General features: G+C 45.6%; 1 long non-coding RNA gene across 1 annotated transcript in view; it reads left to right on the top strand.

Annotated features, from left to right (window-relative positions):
• Positions 1-20,055, top strand: part of LOC144336575 (uncharacterized) — an 83,119-nt gene that overhangs the window by 51,370 nt on the left and 11,694 nt on the right. Inside the window, exon 3 of the long non-coding RNA XR_013408464.1 lies at positions 19,284-19,377. This is a non-coding gene — a long non-coding RNA (uncharacterized LOC144336575). The remainder of the gene's footprint in view (positions 1-19,283; positions 19,378-20,055) is intronic.

Raw genomic sequence — 20,055 nt, 5'->3', positions numbered from 1 at the left:
CTTTACAATTTGGTATGTTTTTGCAGTGGCTGGTATCAGTTTTTCCTTTCCATGTTTAGTGCTTCCTTCAGGAGCTCTTGTAAGGCAGGCCTTGTGGTGACAAAATCTCTCAGCATTTGCTTGTCTGTAAAGGATTTTATTTCTCCATCGCTTATGAAGATTAGTTTTGCTGGAAATGAAATTCTGGGTTGAGATTGTTGAATATTGGCCCCCACTCTCTTCTGGCTTGTAGAGTTTCTGCAGAAAGATCCGCTGGTAGTCTAATGAGCTTCCCTTTGTGGGTAACCTGACCTTTCTCTCTGGCTGCCCTTAACATTTTTTCCTTAATTTCAACCTTGGTGAGTCTGACTATTATGTGTCTTGGGGTTGCCCTTCTTGAGGAGTATCTTTGTGGTGGTCTCTGTATTTCCTGAATTTGAATATTGGCCTGTCTTGCTAGGTTGGGGAAGTTCTCCTGGATAATATCCTGCAGAGTGTTTTCCAACTTGGTTCCATTCTCCCTGTCACTTTCAGGTACACCAATCAAATGTAGATTTGGTCTTTTCACATAGTCCCATATTTCTTGGAGGCTTTGATTGTTCCTTTTTATTCTTTTTTCTCTAATCTTGTCTTCTCACTTTATTTCATTAAGTGGATCTTCAATCTCTGATATCCTTTCTTCTGCCAGATTGATTTGGCTATTGATACTTTTGTATGCTACATGAAGTTCTCATGGTGTGTTTTTCAGCTCCATCAGGTCATTTGTGTTCTTCTCTAAACTGGTTATTCTAGTTAGCAATTCATCTAACCTTTTTTCAAGGTTCTTAGCTTCCTTGCATTGGGTTAGAACGTGCTCCTTTAGCTCGGAGGAGTTTGTTATTACTCAGCTTCTGAAGCCTACTTTTGTCAATTCGTCAAACTCATTCTCCATCCAGTTTTATTCCCTTGCTGGCAAGGAGTTGTTATCCTTTGGAGGAAAAGAGGCATTCTGGTTTTTGGAATTTTCAGCTTTTCGTACTGGTTTCTCCCCATCTTTGTGGATTTATCTACCTTTGGTCTTTGATGTTGGTGACCTTCGGATGGGGTCCCTGAGTGGACGTACTCTTCCTTTCTATTTATTAGTTTTCCTTCTAACAGGACCCTCTGCTGCAGGTCTGCTAGAATTTGCTAGAGATCCACTCCAGACCCTGTTTGCCTGGGTATCACCAGTGGAGGCTGCAGAACAGCAAAGATTGGTGCCTGTTCTTTCCTCTGGAAGCTTCATCCCAGAAGGGTACCTGCCAGATGCCAGTCAGGGCTCTCCTGTATGAGGTGTCTGTCGGCCCCTACTGGGAGGTATCTCCCAGTCAGGATATGTGGGTGTCAGGGACTGGCTTGAGGAGGCAGTCTGACCCTCAGCAGAGCTTGAATGCTGTGCTAGGAGGTACACTGCTGTCTTCAGAGCTGTCAGGCAGGCATATTTAAGTCTGCTGAAGCTGAGCCTGCAGCCGCCCCTTCCCCCAGATGCTCTGTCCCAGTGAGTTGGGAGTTTTATCTATAAGTCCCTGACTGGGGCTGCTGCCTTTGTTTCAGAGATGCACTTCCCAGAGAGGAGAAATCCAGCAGTCTGGCCACAGTGGCCTTGCTGAGCTGCTGTGGGCTCTGCCCAGTTCGAACTTCCTGGTGGCTTTGTTTACACTGTGAGGGTAAAACCACCTACTCAAGCCTCAGCAATGGCGGACAGCCCTTCCCCCACCAAGCTCGAGTGTCCCAGGTCGATCTCAGACTGCTGTTGTGCTGCCAGTGTGAATTTCAAGCCAGTGGATCTTAGTTTGCTGGGCTCCGTGGGGGTGAGACCCACTGAGCCAGACTACCTGGCTTTAGCCCCCTTTCCAGGGGAGTGAACGGTTCTGTCTCACTGGCGTTCCAGGCGCCTCTGAGATATGAAAAAAAAAAAAAAAAAAAACTCCTGCAGCTAGTTTGGTGTCTGCCCAAATGACCGCCCAGTTTTGTGCTTGAAACCCAGGGTCCTGGTGAAGTAGGCACCAGGGAGAATCTCCTGGTCTGCGGGTTGCGAAAACCATGGGAAAAGCATATTATTTGGGCCGGAGTTATCAGTTCCTCAGGCTCAGTCCCTCACAGCTTCCCTTGGGAACGGGAGAAAATTCCCTGACCCCTTGCACTTCCTGGTGAGGTGATGCCCCACCCTGCTTTGGTTCGCCCTCTGTGGGCTGCACCAACTGTCCAGCCAGTCCCAGTGAGATGAACCGGTTACCTCAGTTGGAAATTCAGAAATCACCCACCTTCTGCATCGATCTTGCTGGGAGCTGCAGACGGGAGCTATTCCTATTCGGCCATCTTGCCAGCAATCGAATAATTATTATTCTTTAAATCTGCCTCTTTTTTTTTTTTTTTTTTGAGATGGAGTTTCACTCTTGTTGCCCAGGCTGGAATGCAATGGTGCAGTCTTGGCTCACTGCAACCTCCACCTCCTGGGTTCAAGTGATTCTCCTGCCTCAGCCTCCCGAGTGGCTGGGATTTCCGGCATGTGCCACCACACCTGGCTAATTTTTTGTATTTTTTAAGTAGAGATGGGGTTTCTCCATGTTGGTCAGGCTGGTCTTGAACTCCTGAACTCAGGTGATTTGCCCACCTCGGCCTCCTAAAGTGCTGGGATTACAGGCATAAGCCACTGCACCAGGCCTTAAATCTGTCTCATTTCTTTGTATATCTTTCCTGCATTTTTAATTTTTAAAAATTATCAAAACACCATAACCATATCACACAAAGTTAGAAAACTGAGAAAAGAAAAAAAAAAAGCCATCCACTCATAATGTCATGATTATAACAACCATTTTGGTGCGTTCTCTCCTAGTTTAGTGTCTCTCCTTAGCTAAAGTCAGAGTGAGTGTGAAATATGAGTTCCATTTTTTGTTTTGCTTTTTCTCTTTAACATTGTGTCATGAACATTTTTTCCCAAGGAATTCTATGGTTCCCATGGATCACTCTACTGTCTGTTGAATATTGAAGAATGGAATTTCTTTAGAACTGTCCTTTTTGTTTTTTTTTTGTGGGTTATTTTTTAAATTTTTATTTTTTACTTTAAACTTGAGTTTTAGCAGAGCTATTCCTTAATAAAAAGAGTTTGCCTTTCTCTCCCGACCCTCAACTTCGTATCTCCCATGTAGCCATTTTTGTCCTGGATTTTGGTACCCAGGTCCCTGGAGAGTCCCCACTTCTTCAGGGCTCTCCTGTAGCTGCCCCGCGTGGAAGGCACAGCAGTTGCTTCCTAGGCACATGTAACTTACGGGGATTCATATCCAACCTCTGGGATCAGGCCTTTTGCATCATCGTGGTAGACAGCACTGGAAGCAGCAAGGCCTGGACCAGTGCAAGCAAGACCTGTGGAATGAACATATGGGTCATTTAAAATGGGTGTATGCTCTCTGTACCAGGTGACAGAGAGCATACAGCCCATCTGCAAGTGGCCAGGCAGGTGAGTGATGGTTTTTCATTTCTTGAAGAAGAAATGAAAGAACTGAATTAAGGGTTGTAGAGAAGTCTTAACTAACAATTACAGGAACGAATCCAAAGTTGCATATACAAAACCATGTGTGGTATACTTTTTGGGAAATTTAAGGGATTTTCAAGGGTGATTTTTATTAATTTGATTTTCTATTTCCACTCTGACTTCAAGACTAGAGGCAACTCCATCATTTTCAGGAGTGACCTAAGTCAATCACGTTGGTCTTCCAGCATTTGCTATGAGCTCTCAGAAGCTTCCAGAAGTGGGAAGTAATAGAGGCACTTTGTCCCCTTCCCCCAATTTCTCCCTGAAGTGGCATGTTACAACAAAAGCAAGTGATGGGGTTCAGGACATGTTACCCCAAAATACAGCCACTTGATATTTGGGAAAGCTACAGGAGCAGAAAGGTCACTCTCACCTTCTCTCACCCTTTTCCCTTGAAGTAGATCTAAGATCCTTATTGAAGAGGTACCCTCTCTATAAAAGAGCCAAAGACAGAGACACCCAGAAGAATCTGAACAGATAGGCCCTGCTAAGTTCCCCCAGCTTATTATCTTTGGATCATACCCTTTTGTCCGCTAATCATACTGCCCATGACTGTCCAGTCTTCATGAAACCTAAGCATAAATATGCACGTTTACCTGTTCCTTTCAGTTATCCTTTCTGAAATCTCCTATGTCACATAAAACATTTATTTAGAAAATCTGTATGCTTTTCTTTTGTTAATCTGTGTTTTGTTATAGGGTCTATTGGTCATGAACCTAGCGATGGGTGAGAAAAAAGTTATTTTTGTCATTCCCTGCACAAGTATTAGACCAAATTCTACATGAAAGCAATCAAATGACCTGTTCTTCCAAAGTCAGGGATGCTCCCACTCACAGACATGCATCAAGCCCCTTGCATCAGATGGGGACTCGGAGGGGGTGGAGTAACATCCTGATGGTGAGTCAGCGGCAGACCGCCCCCGCCCCACTGCCATGAAGTGGCAAGCCCAGAGTCAGATGGATTTCATACTCTAGGCTGCACTCCAGAGGGGCTGGGTTGCTGGGCTGGCTGGCTTCTTAGACCTTGTTTTCACGGGTGGTGGGTATTGTAACAGCTTTCCAGTTAACCACGTTGATCAGCATTCTTTTCACCAGTGAAAAGTTAGAAATTACTTCTATCACCTCATAAGTTAATTCTGGAGCCCTCCGACTTAAATTTTGAAATCAAGTGGTTAGTGCTTCAAATGCTAACTAGCCACTCTCAGGATGTTGACTTAAGTCATCTTACAACTAGAAACAACCAAAATGCCCACCTTCATGAGACTCGTTAAGGAAAATTTGGTGCAATCACACAATGGAACAGTGTGCTACTGAAGTAAGCAAATAAGGAAGCTCTCCAGGAACTGGTGGAGAAAGACCGGCCCCCACCCCAAGATATAGGGTTCAGGGAAAGATCAAGGTGCAGACATCTGAGGAAATAATTTGCTGCATTCTATGGAGCTGGAGGGGAATAATGGTTTGCATTTGTATTTGCTATAATTGCATAAAGAGCCTCTGGACAGATACGCAGGAAACTAGTAAGTTACCTCTGGGGATCAGGGTAGGGGTAGAAAAGAGGATTGGAAATAGGGCCAATAGGGGTAGTAGTGGAAACAAGACTTTTCACTGTAATACATTTCATATTGTTTTGATGGTTTTACCATGTGAATGTATTACCTATTCTGAGCAAGTAAATATATAAGCTATTTTCACATGGATACATCGTACTGTTTATACCACAGCATTTTAAAGTAAATTACAGCAAAGACAATATGGCCATGGTGCTCAGCCCTGCCCTTTCTTTAAGGTAGCACTTGTCAAACCATGGGGCCACGAACTCGACATCACAGGATAAACTTATCTTGCTGGGTAACCTGGCAGGGAAACAGACTTAGATATATTCTGATTAAAATATAGCTTTGCAGGAAAGCCTTTCTGGCTCCCTGTACGCAACCAGCCACTGAGCTTCAGTTCTGTGGTGTGGGATGAGCTGTCATCAGGTGTTCTTGGATCCCAGTGTTATGTAAAGGTGGGTCCAATGGGGTTCTTAGACTTTCTATGGCAAACTTCATTTGGTATCCAAACACCTCTGGGAAATAGGATTATCCCTTTTTGACACAAGAAGGATCTCATAGGGCAAATAATTTGATTAAAGCAATTTGATTGAAGTAACTTCCAGGTCCGCATTTTTATTCTGACCCACCATCAGTGGCTAGGTTATAGGAATAACTTACGTATTTCTGCATGTAGTTATTTGAGGCAAGAGCTGTCATTGTTTTACTCTTGACTTTTTTTTTTTTTTTTAATGTACTGCCATTTTTCCTGAAGGATTTAAGGAAAGCTTTCACACATTAAAAAAGAAGGTCTAGGAAATTGAAATGTGGCTGTACCCTCTCTCGCAGCCATGGCTCAAAGACGGCCCCCAGGAGTTTGCCCGGTCTTGGTCTTGCGGTCACTCTAGACACTGCGAGGGCACAGCAGTGAGAGGGATGGGGGAGAAGGGTGGGCTGGCAGTGATCACATTTCTGTTTATAAGGAGAGATGGGAAAATTGCCTACAAGTGGAGAGATTCTTCCTTTTCCCTAGTAATTTGCAAAGAAAAACTCTGAGCCTTTTCAAGAGAGTGAGATGTTATCAGCAGGGAGGCGTCAGCCGATAGTTGAGCATTGTTCTTTATCAGTGATTTCTCCCTCTGACTCACCTCCTCCCATATTCTCAGTGGACAGTAGTTGTCACCCCATCAAGGGTGTGGCACCCCAGGACCACCTCTCAGTGCCATTTGCATTCTGATCTCAGTGGCTGCTATTTGCATTGACCTGATGCTCATCTAGGAACCATGACGTGGCATTTTCTTGTTTGATTCTCATCTTCACGGGAGGGAAGATCAGAGAGGTGAAAGTGATGATGAGACCTAGCTCCAAGACGGAACCCTTGATTGACCCAGGATTCTACAATTCTATTTTAAAAGAATACCAAAAGTTGCCTCACCTATATGAAATGTCATGTGTCAGGAAAGAGTGTTTCACAAGTTAGGCTACATGCCAAAATTCCAGCATCTTCTGTGCTTAGAACCCAGGTCAGGAACTCTTTCTGCCCAGCCAATGTCGGGAAGAGTCTCGGGGTTTGGTTCCATCTACAGCTTCTCACTGGCAGGGCCAGGTCTGATTTGCTGCTGTCCCCAATGCCAGGTGCAGGCAGGTGGCTTCACAAGCATGTGCCCTGTGCTGTGGGTCAGGGCCCCAGAGCCAGAAAGCCCTGTGCTTGGTTTAATGCTCTGCTGTCACCAGCTTGGAATCCTGAATAATTTTGTCTTTAAAAAAATTTTTTTTTCACTGTGGTAAAATGTGTATAACATAAAATTTACCATTTTAACCATTTTTAAGTGTACAGTTCAGTGGCACTGAGGGGCATTCACAATGTTGCACAGCCATCACTGCCATCCATCTCCAGAACTTTTTCATCACCCCAAACAGAAATGCTGTACTTATCAATCAATAACTCCCCCATGCTCCCTTTCCCCAACCCCTGGTATCTTCTATTTTACCTCTATCTCTGCAACTATGACTACTCTAGGAGCCTCATATAAGCAGAATCATACAGTATTAGCCTTTTGTGTCTGGCTCATTTCACTTAGCATAATGTCCTTAAGGTTCATCCATGGTGGTGCATGAATCAGAATTTATCATTCTTTTTTTTTTTTTTGAGACAGAGTCTCGCTGTGTCACCCAGGCTGGAGTGCAGTGGCGTGACCTCCGTTCACTGCAAGCTCCACCTCCCGGGTTCACGCCATTCTCCTGCCTCAGCCTCCTGAGTAGCTGGGACCACAGGCACCCACCACCACGCCCGGCTAATTTTGTGTATTTTTAGTAGAGACAAGGTTTCGCTGTGTTAGCCAGGATGGTCTCAATCTTCTGACCTCATGGTCCGCCTGCCTCAGCCTCCCAAAGTGCTGGGATTACAGACGTGAGCCACCACGCCAGGCCTTATTCTTTTTAAATGCTGAATAGTATTCCATCATATGGATAGACTACAGTTAATCCATCATGTGGATAGACTACAGTTAATCTATCGTATGGATAGACTACAGTTAATCTATCGTATGGACAGACTACAGTTAATCTATCGTATGGACAGACTACAGTTAATCTATCGTATGGACAGACTGCAGTTAATCTATCCATTCATCTGTCAACAGACATTCGGGCTGCTCCCATCTTGTGGCCATTGTGAATAATGCTGTTATAAACATTGGTGTACAAGTTGCTATTAGTTTTTAATTATTTAAAAAAGATTATTTTAAAAATTGTAGATAAAAACCATTAAAACCCAAGGCTGATGGGAAGAAAATGGCAAAAAAAAAAAAAAAAAAAGGATATTGAATGATAACATACAGGGAATATCTATATATCTATTTCTTCCTTATTCCTTTATGTCAATCTTTTCATCCATAACCAGTTATCAGATACCTCATAGATTTAATAATAGCTTTAGGGGTGGGAGGAGAGGAATGAACACACACTAAATATACCTAGTAAGAACATTTAAAAACAATTTGAAAATATTTAAAAAGTCTATCTTGGAGTGGGGGTAAGAGGGTTCATTCTACCTTCTCGGTTAACCCACCTTTCCTGGCTCAGTCTCCATCCCCAGGGGTTGGGAATTTGGGACCTGGTACAAGTCCCTGGAGGGCGTGACAGGGGCTGAGTGCCCCCAGGAAGTTTCCCAGGGCCCTGGAAAGTTTATAGGAAAGCCACCTTGGGGTCATTTCCTCCCCTCTACCCTCTGGCCCCATTCGCTGTACTGAAGTGAATTCCAGTAAGATTAACACCCTTGATAAGGGAAGAGAGATGAAAAGGGAGGAGCTCTTCGACTTGGCCCTGGGAAATACACTTCTGTCTCTTGCCATCTTGGAGGGACAGCAAGAGCTGAGCTGCCAGGGAGTAGGGGTTGGGCTGTAAAGTGAGGCTTCCTTCAGTCCCGCACCTCCACTTCCTTATATTAGGAATTTTAACAAAAGGAGGAACATGAAACCAGATAGTAATAATCTACCAGCCTTTTATAGTGTCCTGGGAAATCTGCTTGAGAAGCCACATGCTGAGGGTGAGTCACAGGGGTCCAGCCTCGCATTGGCTGGGAGGATCTCCTGATCCCTTGGAAGAAAGCTAGTCTTGCTCCTGTTGGAAGGGAGCAGACCCAAGGGTCGCAGTGATTGCCTGGCTCGGTGACACTGGAACGCATGTCTACCACCGTGGCCTCCCAGCTTCTGATCAGCCCCTGGCAGGCAGTGCATGTGGCTTCTCGAAACTGTCTGTGAAGTTTGGAAGAAAGTCCTGACTAGGTTAGGAAAATAAGAAAGTCCATGGCACAGCCAACAAAATATGTGTGACTGTCTGCCTCATAAAGAACAGGCCACGAAGTCTGCACCTGGTTCCAATTATCCGACTCATCCATCCCGGGGTGGCAATTCTCATGTGATTAAAAAAGTGTGAAGGCTTCTCAATCCTGCAGGAAAATCACACTTTCCATAGTAGCAGCTCATTCCTGGTTTGGAGCTTAAGACTTGGGCCTGGCAGGCAGGTCAGTGCTCTGAAATTCTAGAAGGGAGGATTTACCAGCTCTCCCATGGCAACTGGAACTTGACTGACCACAGTGACCACAGGCTCCTATCTTCTGGGTCAGGCCTCAGCCAACTCTTTTGCTCCCCTCCATCTCTGCGGGCCACCTCTCTCTGTTTACCATGGACACATCTTTTCCATTTTCTGGAAGCATTTTGAGAAAAGGAGTCAAGAAATTATCGCTGTTTTTTTTTTTTTTTTTTTTTTTTTTTGAGATGGAGTCTCACTCTTTTTGCCCAGGCTGGAGTGTAGTGGTGTAATCTGCAACCTCCGCCTCCCAGGTTCAAGCAATTCTCCTGCCTCAGCCTCCCTAGTAGCTAGGATTATAGGCACGTACTATCATGCCTGGCTATTTTTTGTATTTTTTAGTAGAGATGGGGTTTCACCATGTTGGCCAGCCTGGTCTCAAACTCCTGACTTCAAGTGATCCTCCTGCCTCGGCCTCCCAAAGTGCTGGGATTACAGGCATGAGCCACTAAGCCCAGCCACGAAGTTTTCTCTAGCTCTGCATACAATGCATTCTGGGCAATACAGATCTGTTATAGGGGCTTGGGGAAAGGGGGTGGGGAAGGCGGACACAATGTCCTAAAATACAGGAGCTGGAACAATAAGGACTGGCATTTAAAAAAAAGTTTTAATAAACACCAGCTTTGGTGCCTCATTTCATTACTCCTTACCACAAATGACCGGAGATAGTTTCCTGATTTTATAGATGAAGGCAGGTTAAGTAACTTGTCCCTGTCCACATGTGTCGTAAGTGGCAGCACTAACATTCAGCTGAGCCCTATCTCAGCCCAGGGCCCATGTTCTATCACTAAGCTACCCCCAAAAGGACTTTGGAGAGCACCTTGCTTAGAGCTCTCATTTACCCAATGCATTGGAGGCTCCAGGGTCCCAAGGGACTCCCTCAAAGTCATGTAATTAGCTAATGAAAAAGCTGGGATGAGAAGCCAGATGCGCTGTCTCCTGGTGCCAGGGTAACGTGATTGAAAGAGCTTGTGCCTGTGCCCTTAGAGTCGGGGTGACCTCAGGCAAGCTGATGATTGCTGAGCTGCCAAGTCTCCATCCGTAGAACCAGCATGATAGAGACCTACCTCATAGTTTCAGTGAGGGTTAGATGCAAGAGTCCACACAAAGCTCCCAGTATTGAACCTGGCACTTGTTAGAGACTTAATGCAGTTACTATTATTATTTACTCAGGCAATGGTACCATCCTATTTCACTCACACAGTTTCTCCTTGTTTGCTAAGATAATAACTAAGTCTGTTTCCATGGCTGGAGAGGGGCGGAACTGGGCACAGGGCAGGCCCCTGCCGACCCTTTTGGATCAGCAGAGGGAACCTCTTACTTGGCCCATGGTTTGGAGTAATAATCAAAACCCATGCTTGGGGTCCGAGAACTAGGCTGAGCCTTAGGCTGGAGCCGACCTACCATGAGGGAGATGACAATACAGTGACCAATGTCCCAGCTTGCACAGGACAGAAGGGTTTCCCGGGACGTGGACCTTTCAGTCCTCAAACCAGTACATTTCTGGAAATGGTTGACCACATGACTGCAGCAAGTTGGGGCCAGGGTGAATACCCTTGGGCCTCGGTAGAGCGAGGAGTGGCTTCCAGAAGAGAGTTTGGGGCATCCCAGTGGCAGTGTCTGGGGTCACCCTGGAGAGTTATTTCCTGGTGAAGGTGAAGGGCTTTGGAGCAATGAAGGCATTCCTGGAAAAAGGAGCCTGTGGGCCTTAAACTCCTGTGGGGCAGGGAAGCCAGGCCCCTCTTGGACCCCTAGAACACTGAGTTCTGATATTGAGGTCCCCAGGATTGGGGTGCTGCAGAGACCTGGGAGAACAATGTCTTGAAGATGGCCTCCCCTGGGCTTTTGATGGCAACATTCTCCTCTCAGCATAGATTCTGGGAACAGTGAGGCTCCCTGGCGCCCCCTAGGGCCCAAAGGCTGGAGCAAGCCCGATGGGGAAAAGGCACTGCAGGGCCCTGGGCCTTGGAAGAGACATCCTCTCATGGGCCTCCATTCCCCCATCTGTGAGACGCCTAAATGACTCAGGACCTGTTTAGCTGAGATAGTGGGGGAGGCAAAGCAAAGACACTGATACTACTTTGTCTCTTTTTCTTTTTTCTTTCTTTTTTTTTTTTTTTTTTTTGAGATGGAGTCTTGCTCTGTCACCCAGGCTGGAGTGCAGTGGCGTGATCTCGGCTCACTGCAACCTCTGCCTCCTGGGTTGAAGTGATTCTCCTGCCTCAGCCGCCAGAGTAGCTGGGACTACAGGTGCGTGCCACCACACCTGGCTAATTTTGTATATTTTTAGTAGAGATGGGGTTTCACTGTGTTAGCCAGGATGGTCTCGAGCTCCTGACCTGGTGATCCACCTGCCTTGGCCTCCCAAAGTGCTGGGATTATAGGCATGAGCCACCATGTCCAGCTCACTTTCTCTTTAAATTCCGTGAGAACTGCCCTATTTCATTAAAAAAAAAAAAAAAAAAGCCAGGTGCAGTGGCTCATTCCCATAATCCTAGCACTTTGGGAGGCCAAAGTGGGCAGATCACCTGAGGTCAGGAGTTCAAGACCATCCTGGCTAACATGGTGAAACTCCATCTCTACTAAAAATACAAAACTTAGGCGGGCATGGTGGTGCATGCCTGTAATCCCAGCTACTCGGGAGGCTGAGGCAGGAGAATGGCTTGAACCCAGGAGGGAGAGGTTGCAGTGAACCAAGATCATGTCACTGCATTGCAGCCTGGATGACAGAGTGAGACTCCATCTCAAGAAAAAAAGGAGCAAATGGCTCATGATCACGGCCCAAGATCATGAAATCTTTGTCAATCTGTGCAATTCAGGAACGCAGGACAGAAAATAGTCTTGATCTGTCCTCGCTCACCCTCAATGAGCACAATTTCCAGCTGCTTCCCCAGCAGTTTGGCAAAATAGAGCAGTCAGAAGTTTAGGAGTTTAGGAGTCCAGCTTTCTGTACTGGCTGTGCCTGTTCCTGTTCCCAAGTGTCCTTTTCACATGTCTGAGCCTATGTCCCCATCTGTGAAGGGCGGTGGCGCGGGGCATTCCTATTCTGATTCTCTCAGAGGGTGTTGCAAGAAGCAAATATGAAAGGGATTTGAAAAGGATAAAGTTCCACTCATACTTAAAGGATTATTATTTACTTAATTCCTTGATAGAAAATCACAGTGGGAACTTTCTTGGGCCCTGGAGGGTTGAGTTTTCTGGGGAAAATTTCAATGTTATCTGGAGGAGCTTCTACACATGCCTAGCTGGTGGGGAACCCACATCCGGGAGACATACTCGCTCAGCTGCATCTCACTGTTATACGAACGGGCCAAGCGTGGCCTCAGTGGCTTGGCCTAACATGTTCCTGTCTTGTTCATTTATTCACAGCAGTCTAGGACCATTAGCCCAAAGCCGGCCAGTGCTAAACTCGAATTCTTACACATCCAATTGCCTGGAATATCATCCAAATAAACATACAAAGGGTCCCTGACTTACAATGGTTCCATTAAAAATGTTTCAGCTCTACAATGGTGCAAAAGCACTGCGTGTTCGGTGTGCTCTCCGACCTTCCATGGGGCATTCCGTGCGCTCTCCTACCTTCGATGGGGTATTCAGTGTGCTCTCTGACCTTCGATGGGGTAAGACATTTCCAGCTTATGACGGGCTTGGCAGGAGGCAGCCCCATCGTAAGTTGGGGGCATCTGTATTTCTGGCCATTTAGAGCCCACCTATTTTGCATATCCCAACATCTGCTGACCATGGATAAGACAAACCCCGTGGCTGTGAAGGACCCCACATCGCTGCTGCCCTTCAGAGCTCTCGGACCCAGGGACTCCCCACCTTGTGGAGGGACATCACCCAGATAATTCCCCCTTCTTCCCCAGGAGCTCCCCAGCCCTAGCCCTGCTCTCCTTCTGGGTGGTGGTCTTGCCTGCCAGCTGTGGAAGGTCCCTTGCCGGGAGGGACACCCCCTCTCCTCGGAGACTGTCCAAGTGCCACCCAGTAGAGCTTGTTGCGTGTTGCTGCCTCCCATGGTCTGGTGTCTTCCTGGATCAAATCTGACATTCTCAAACTTACTGCACTCCCTCAGCCTGCTCCTAAGTCAAAAACATCTCAGACACTTTTCCAGTGGTTCAGTGTAGGTGCTGTGTAAATAAAGCCTCCTTCATCTGGAAGTTCTGCACTCCTCAGGGCCCGAGGCCTTTGGGGTGGGCAGTGACTCCTGGAATCCAGGACAGAAACCCAAACCCAGATGCCCAGGCTCCAGGCTCAGGTGACATCTGTGGTTAGACACCTGCAGCTGGAGGTGGGAATGGCCAGAGGAGCTGCTAGGGCAAGGGTAGGAACTAGGGCAGACAGGCCTCCAGGGTGCCGTTGCTGGAAGGGTAGAGCTTGGCAGGTAATCTTTCCAAGAGAGTTCACTGGAGAGGGTCCCACAGAGATCCGCAATGCAGCAACTTCATTTCATAGAAAAGGAGATTGAAGTCTGGGAAGTTGTGTGAAGTGACTTGCCCTGTTCCATACTAATCACAGGCAAAGCTGGGGTGCCTGATAATGACTCTTGAACCAGTCCTCTGCTTAAACTCGCAGGGGGCCCGTTTGTACCAGAGAGTGAGTTACATGATTTGCCATGAGCACAGTACTTGCAGACTGGCCATCATCTTTATCTTACAGCTATAAAATCAGAATATCCCCCTCCCCTGGCTGCTGTGATTGGTTCCGGGTGGAAAGTATTTCAGCAGAGCTGGTGATGATCAATGCCGCTTTTCCTGTATTACTGAGAGTAGGGCACGCGTTCTTTCTAGCTGTGCACAGACCTGGACAGTGAGGGCCTGGACCTGCCATGCAACTCTTGCCCCACATAGAGACAGAAAATAAAGACAGCCCAGAGGGCAAACGCAGGAGACACAGACTGAATTCCGGTAATATTGTTTGAGCTCCCAGATCAAGCTTCACCTGAAGTTCTCCTGGGACTTTCTAGTCGTGAGAAATTCTTTTCATATAACGAATTTGAGTCAGATTTTCTCTCTTTGTAGCTTTGGCACTGGGGTGCCAAATTGGCCATCCCCCTGTAATTATTTTCCACTCCTATTCTTCAGCCATGGTTCTTTTGATCATCATAGTCATCCAATGCATCTCTTGCCAGACCCTAAAGTTCAGCCTAGTTGAATAAATATTTATTGAATTTCTACTGTATACCAAGCCCCCTGTTACACTGTGTGAGAGAAAGATTATTAGGACATAGTTCCTGGTTTCAAGGAATTTATAGACTCAGAACATGTTATTAAGTAAACCATAACACACAGTGATATGTGTACTTATGCAAGTCCATGCAAGGTCCAGAAACATACCTAGGAAGAAGGAATTCAGTCTGGGGAGGTAAGGGAGCTATGAAGGGGAGGGGACACTGGAACAGGCTTCTGAATGATGAGCGTGAGGCTGGAGGCGAGACACTACTGAGCAATGACTGCTTTACCCCAGTCTTTGTTGACCTTGCTTAGCTGACTGGCTGTTTGGCTTCCTTCCCCACAGGCTAGTTCTTGCCTGTGCACAGTAGCTCCTGTAGAGAAGCTTGGATCAGTTCCTCGGGGGATGAGCTCAGGGCCATTCGGCCATATGGGCCACCCTGGGTTTTTTTTAGCTTGGAGAAGAGATGAGTATTCTAAAGTGTATATTTTGGGGCTTTGGTATTTGTGTTTATACACCTAATGATTTCTATATGGAGAATAAGAAAGGATTACATCTACTTTGTTGGGCTCGGAAAACTGAGATAGGACCAGATATGGGGAGACTTCATTAGACCCTTGATATTATCCTGGATGAGCTGCTCAGCCTCCCTCCTGCATTCGTGCCCCACCCAGCCCTACAGCCCCTGGTGCCTGGGCATTACTAAACTGTTTGCTATTCTCAGAACACATTAACCCTCTCCTCCTCCATGTCTCTGCAATGCTGCTCCCTCTCCTAGGAAGACCTTCCTTCCTTCCTTCCTTCCTTCTTTCCTTCCTTCCTTCCTTCCTTCCTTCCTTCCTTCCTTCCTTCCTTCCTTCCTTCCTTCCTTCCTTCCTTCCTTCCTCTTTCTTTCTTTTCTTTCTTTCTTTTTTCTCTCTTTCTCTCTCTCTTTCTCTCTTTCTCTCTCTCTCTTTCTCTCTTTCTCTCTCTCTCTCTTTCTCTCTTTCTCTCTTTCTCTCTTTCTCTCTTTCTTTCTTTCACAGGGTCTTGCTCTGTCACCTATGTTGGAGTGCAGTAGCATGATCATGGCTCACCATAGCCTCGACCTCCCAGGCTCAGGTGATCCTCCTCCCACCTCAGCCTCCCAAGTATCTGGGACTACAGGCAGACACCACCATGCCCAGCTAATTTTTTGTATGTTTTTGTAGAGATGGGGTTTCACCATATTGCTCAGGCTAGTCTCAAACACCTGAGCTCAAGCGATCCACCCACCTCAGCCTCCCAAAGGGCTGGGATCACAGGCATGAGCCACCACACCCCACCAGGCCTCCTTCTTGTCACCGTCAGGGTGACTTCTTGTTCTCACACTTTACGCAGAGTGCTACTTCTGGAACCTTCTGCTCCTTCCTGGGAGACCCATGTATTCCTCCTCTTATGTTCCCACAATCCTTCATACAGTCTGTGGAGAGAAGGGTGAGGAGGGGGACCTAATGACAAGAAAGTGTGAAATTGAGAAAATAGGAGGCTCTGCAGGGCCAAGCCCAGGGACACTCTGCCAAACGGAATAGTCCATTCCCCTGCCATCAGTCAACAGTGCTCAGCACTATTGCCCATTGAGGGTTCTGTTTAGAATGACATCATTTGTCCCCAGAGATGCTATCAAGGCCCTTCTGGAAGGCCTAGCCCAAGTGGACAACCCCTGCTCAACCACACAAACGACTCATAAGCTACCTGCTACCCCAACATCACAGTTGTTATTAGATTGTGTTGTTATTGGCAGCACAGATGTCTCCTCTCTGAATTGTCAGTTCCTTAGGACTAACTTATAGCTTATAGAGTTATTCGGCAGGCATTCAATAAATAAATAGATGTTGAATAAGTCAGTGAGTTAGTGTGTAGGAATGAATACATGAACCCTTCCCATGGATGGAGAATGGTGATCAAAAAAGAAATTAATAGAGAACCAAAAACCTGGGCTCTGATCAGTGTAATTATGGGCAAGCGCTCTGACCTTTGGAAGCCTTTTCTTTCTGAGGATGAGGATGGTGGGCCCTTGAGCTCAGGCTGCAAAATGTTGACCCTAAGAGCACCGACCTTTCTTACAATGGCAAGTTTTCCCAAGTGCAGTCTGCTGCCTCCGGAAATGCTCTCTTAGACTGGTAACTTCCTGTTGGAATCCTGCATGGGGTGGAGAACCAGGATCCACTCCCCCCATCCCCTTTGTAATGCAAAGGTTTTTCTCGTTGACTTGATAGTCCCACTACTGGTTAAAATGGAGCTGAACATCCCATCCAGTTCTCTTTCTACAAGACCATGTTGCCCCATCACACTGATAATACCTGAAAATCGGTAACCATTTGAAATATGCCAAGAGTACTCCACAGACTCCACTTTGCAGTCAACAGCCAAAATGCCAAGCAAAGCTAGAGGAGATAAAGGGACGTCAATCAATCTTGTTGAAGATGTAAAACCAGGAAAGGGACTAGAGAGACTCCTTGACACCCATTTTGGGTCAGAAGAAGAAGTGAGAGAGAAACTGGGAAACGGAAATAAAGGAAAGGGAGAGTTTGAAAAGAACTTATTATTAGAAACCAGATGGATGAACTCTGGGGTCTCTTTCCTGCCCAGTGACTTTTCTTGAGCCCTTCCCAGTGACAAGGTGTGGTTCTTGGCCGAGGAGCCTTTCTTGGCTGTGGCATGAAAGGGAGGGATGCTGGGCTAGCAGTTTTCTGGGTCTTGGGGTTTCAAAGTTGAGAGGGCAGAAGGCTATCCTTTTAAGCTTGTGGCCGTGCACAGCTGACATCTGATGAGTTGAAGCATCCAAGAGGCTCACCCTTCACCCCATGGTTGAGCCTAGAGCTATTCTCAAGAATGAGAGGAACCAGGGAAGACTTGAGTGTCAGATGTCCAGGCCTAAGAGTTAGGAGTTTAGTTTTCTTGGTTCTGTCACTCCAAGACATTCTGACTACAGCAAAGTTGTTGAAGGTGTGGCTCTGAGGTTACATATTAGAGCATCATATGGAAAATTTAAACATATTTAAGACTTCATGAAGCAGACACTGATAATTGGCTACCCCAAAGGCTCTCTCAACCCCGATCTCCCTTGCCATTTCTTACCATCAATGCAAGAATTGTTAAATATTTACTCCCATAGTATTCCTCACAGATAGGAACATGAGTCTTCCTTGCAGCCACATGATCCTGTTCTAACCATGAGATAGAAGCAGAAGTTGAAAGTTTTTGAGAAGCCTTATATTTTCATGATAAATGAAACCGAGAGGACCAACTTGGCATTTTCCTTCCTCGTCCCGTGTGCTATAAATACAAACATGATGGCTAGAACAGAGGCAGCCCTCGTGGTGACTATGAGGGAAAGCCAAGAAAATCACAGTGACATCTGCCCGAACATGACTGACCCATTGAATCCAGGCCAGCAACTTTCTCTCTTGGAGCTTCTTGTCTTTTTTTAAAAACTCAACATTTGAAGGCATTATCATCAAAGTTTTTTTTTTTTTTTTTTTCTGCTGAGCACAGTCATAATTGATTCCCAGAAAGTCTCAGTACCTTTAATATGCTAATGTGTATTTTGAATCTCCAAGAGGTGGAGAGAACATGCACCAATTCCAAACTTGTACGACTCAGATACCATTAAAAAAAAATTGTTATGGGATTAGTGTTTCAGGTACACCCCTTGGGAAACTCTGGGTTAGGGAATCACAAGCCTGATGTGATGGATGGACACTATGCGGGGGGGGCCCATGTTCATGCCCTGGATAATCCTTTCCTTTGGCGCGTAAAGACCTGTCACTTGCTTCTAACCATCAGAATGTGGCAAAGTAGATGGGATGCCACCCCCATGATTATGTCACAGGATACAGAGTGGGAAAGAGAACAAGATATACCTACATAACACATATAGGTAGCTCCATCTTGCTAGCATGTGCTAGAGAGATTCTCCCACTGGTCTTGAAGCAGTACATTGCTCTGCTGTAAACTGCCTACGGAGAGGGCCACACAGCCAGGAACTATGAGTGACCTTTAGGAGCTGAGGGTGTCAGTCATACAGCCACAAGAAACTGAATTCTACCAACAAACACAGGAGATTGGAAGGGACCACAGCTTCAGGTGAAACCACCACAGCACCGACCAACAGGGTAATTGAATTGCAGCCCTGTGAGATCCTGAGCAGAAGAATTAAGCTGTATTCAGAGTTCTGATCCGCGGAAGCTAGGAGATAATCTATGTGTGTGTTGTTTTAAACACTGAGTTTGCCATCATTGTTACACAGCAATAGAAAACTAGTACACCCGGGAAAGTGCCGGCTCTCAATGCAATGCTGTGGCTTGTAGGTTGGCTGTTATATGGGGTCTGGGGCTGATGAAGTTCAGGCTTTCTCCTATAGTTCATCTGCTTTCCTTCCAGCACATTGTCCTCAAACACAGCTGCCCTAACCTAGCAAGCTCTTGCACATCCAAAACCCTCGATAAATGAAACTGCTCCAAATACAGGCTGCTCTGCCATGAGTTTTGTCACCTCTTACTGGCCTTAGAGTCTTTAGAAATACAAAGTTGCCTTGTACAGAGGGTTCGTTCCATGTTCCAGCTACTTGGAGAGAAATTGTCTTCCCTGGGGGGCTTGGACATTATTCTTGGAGACTATTTTGCCCCTCAGATTACAGAAGCTGGTTTCCTGGTATTTTGGTTATTTATCATTCTTTCCTGTTCTCATTTGAGATTCAAAATATATGACTTCCTGTGAAATTTCTGGAAGAGGAATTGATGGGTGAGAATAGCGAAGAGGCTTTGTGGGGTCCTTTTCACAGGGATATTTTCAAACTTTTTTAGTAAAAAATAGAGTCCATTTACCTGAGTTTTTAATATTTTGTCTTTTGCTCCAAATATTAAAGTCTGTGGCTTCAGACATCTATTTAGCATACGCGTATTTGCTACTTACTTGGTTATCCCTTTCATTAACTTTTTCTAGAATCCTGTTTCACCTGAGGCACAGAAGCTTTCCTTTGTTCACCGTTGCCAGCAGTTATTGGACTGTGGCTGGGATTACCTGTCAGAATTCACAGGTGAGCTCCACTCTGCACAGGGCCATGAGATCCTCTGCCCAATCCACCCTGGCTCCCCTCCATCTGTTCACACACATCTGTCTTCTTTTCTGTCAAGTCACAGATGGAAGATTTGTCTATATAGAGATTTAAAACTGCAGCGTAGTGTTTTTAAAAAAAAAAAACAAACAAATCAAGACTATCATAAAATCAGAGTGGAAAGACCAGCCACAAAGATTTTGTAAAATTCTACAAAAAGAAAAAAAAAACAAAGGGTTATAATACTCCTGTTATAAAATGTGCACTTACTTTTCAGTAAGAATTAAATGAGCACATTGAAAAATTGGGAGGACAGGACTGTGTAAATCTGAGAAAAGAAATATAATTGCCCAAGAACTATGAAAAGATAATGATATTCCAACTTATATTAATCAGCAAAATGCACATTTTATTTAAATTTAAATTTTACATTGTATTGGGACAGTTTTAGATTGGCAAAGAATAAACACAGTGATAAAACCAAGTGTAGGAAAGGTCTAGAAAATATGAGCGATTTCACATTCTACTGTTAGGACTGTAAATGGATACAACACATTAGGAAGCCGTGGTTGAAACTGTACCTGTGTTCAGTACTACCACTGATGAAGATCTTGGTGTTTTTTTGTTTGTTTGTTTGTTTTTTATTATACTTTAAGTTCT

The sequence above is a fragment of the Macaca mulatta genome, chromosome 18, assembly GCF_049350105.2.
Source record: "Macaca mulatta isolate MMU2019108-1 chromosome 18, T2T-MMU8v2.0, whole genome shotgun sequence".
Lineage (NCBI taxonomy): Eukaryota > Metazoa > Chordata > Mammalia > Primates > Cercopithecidae > Macaca > Macaca mulatta.
Note: the sequence above shows the minus strand (reverse complement) of the source record. Positions and strands in the feature narration are given on the sequence as shown.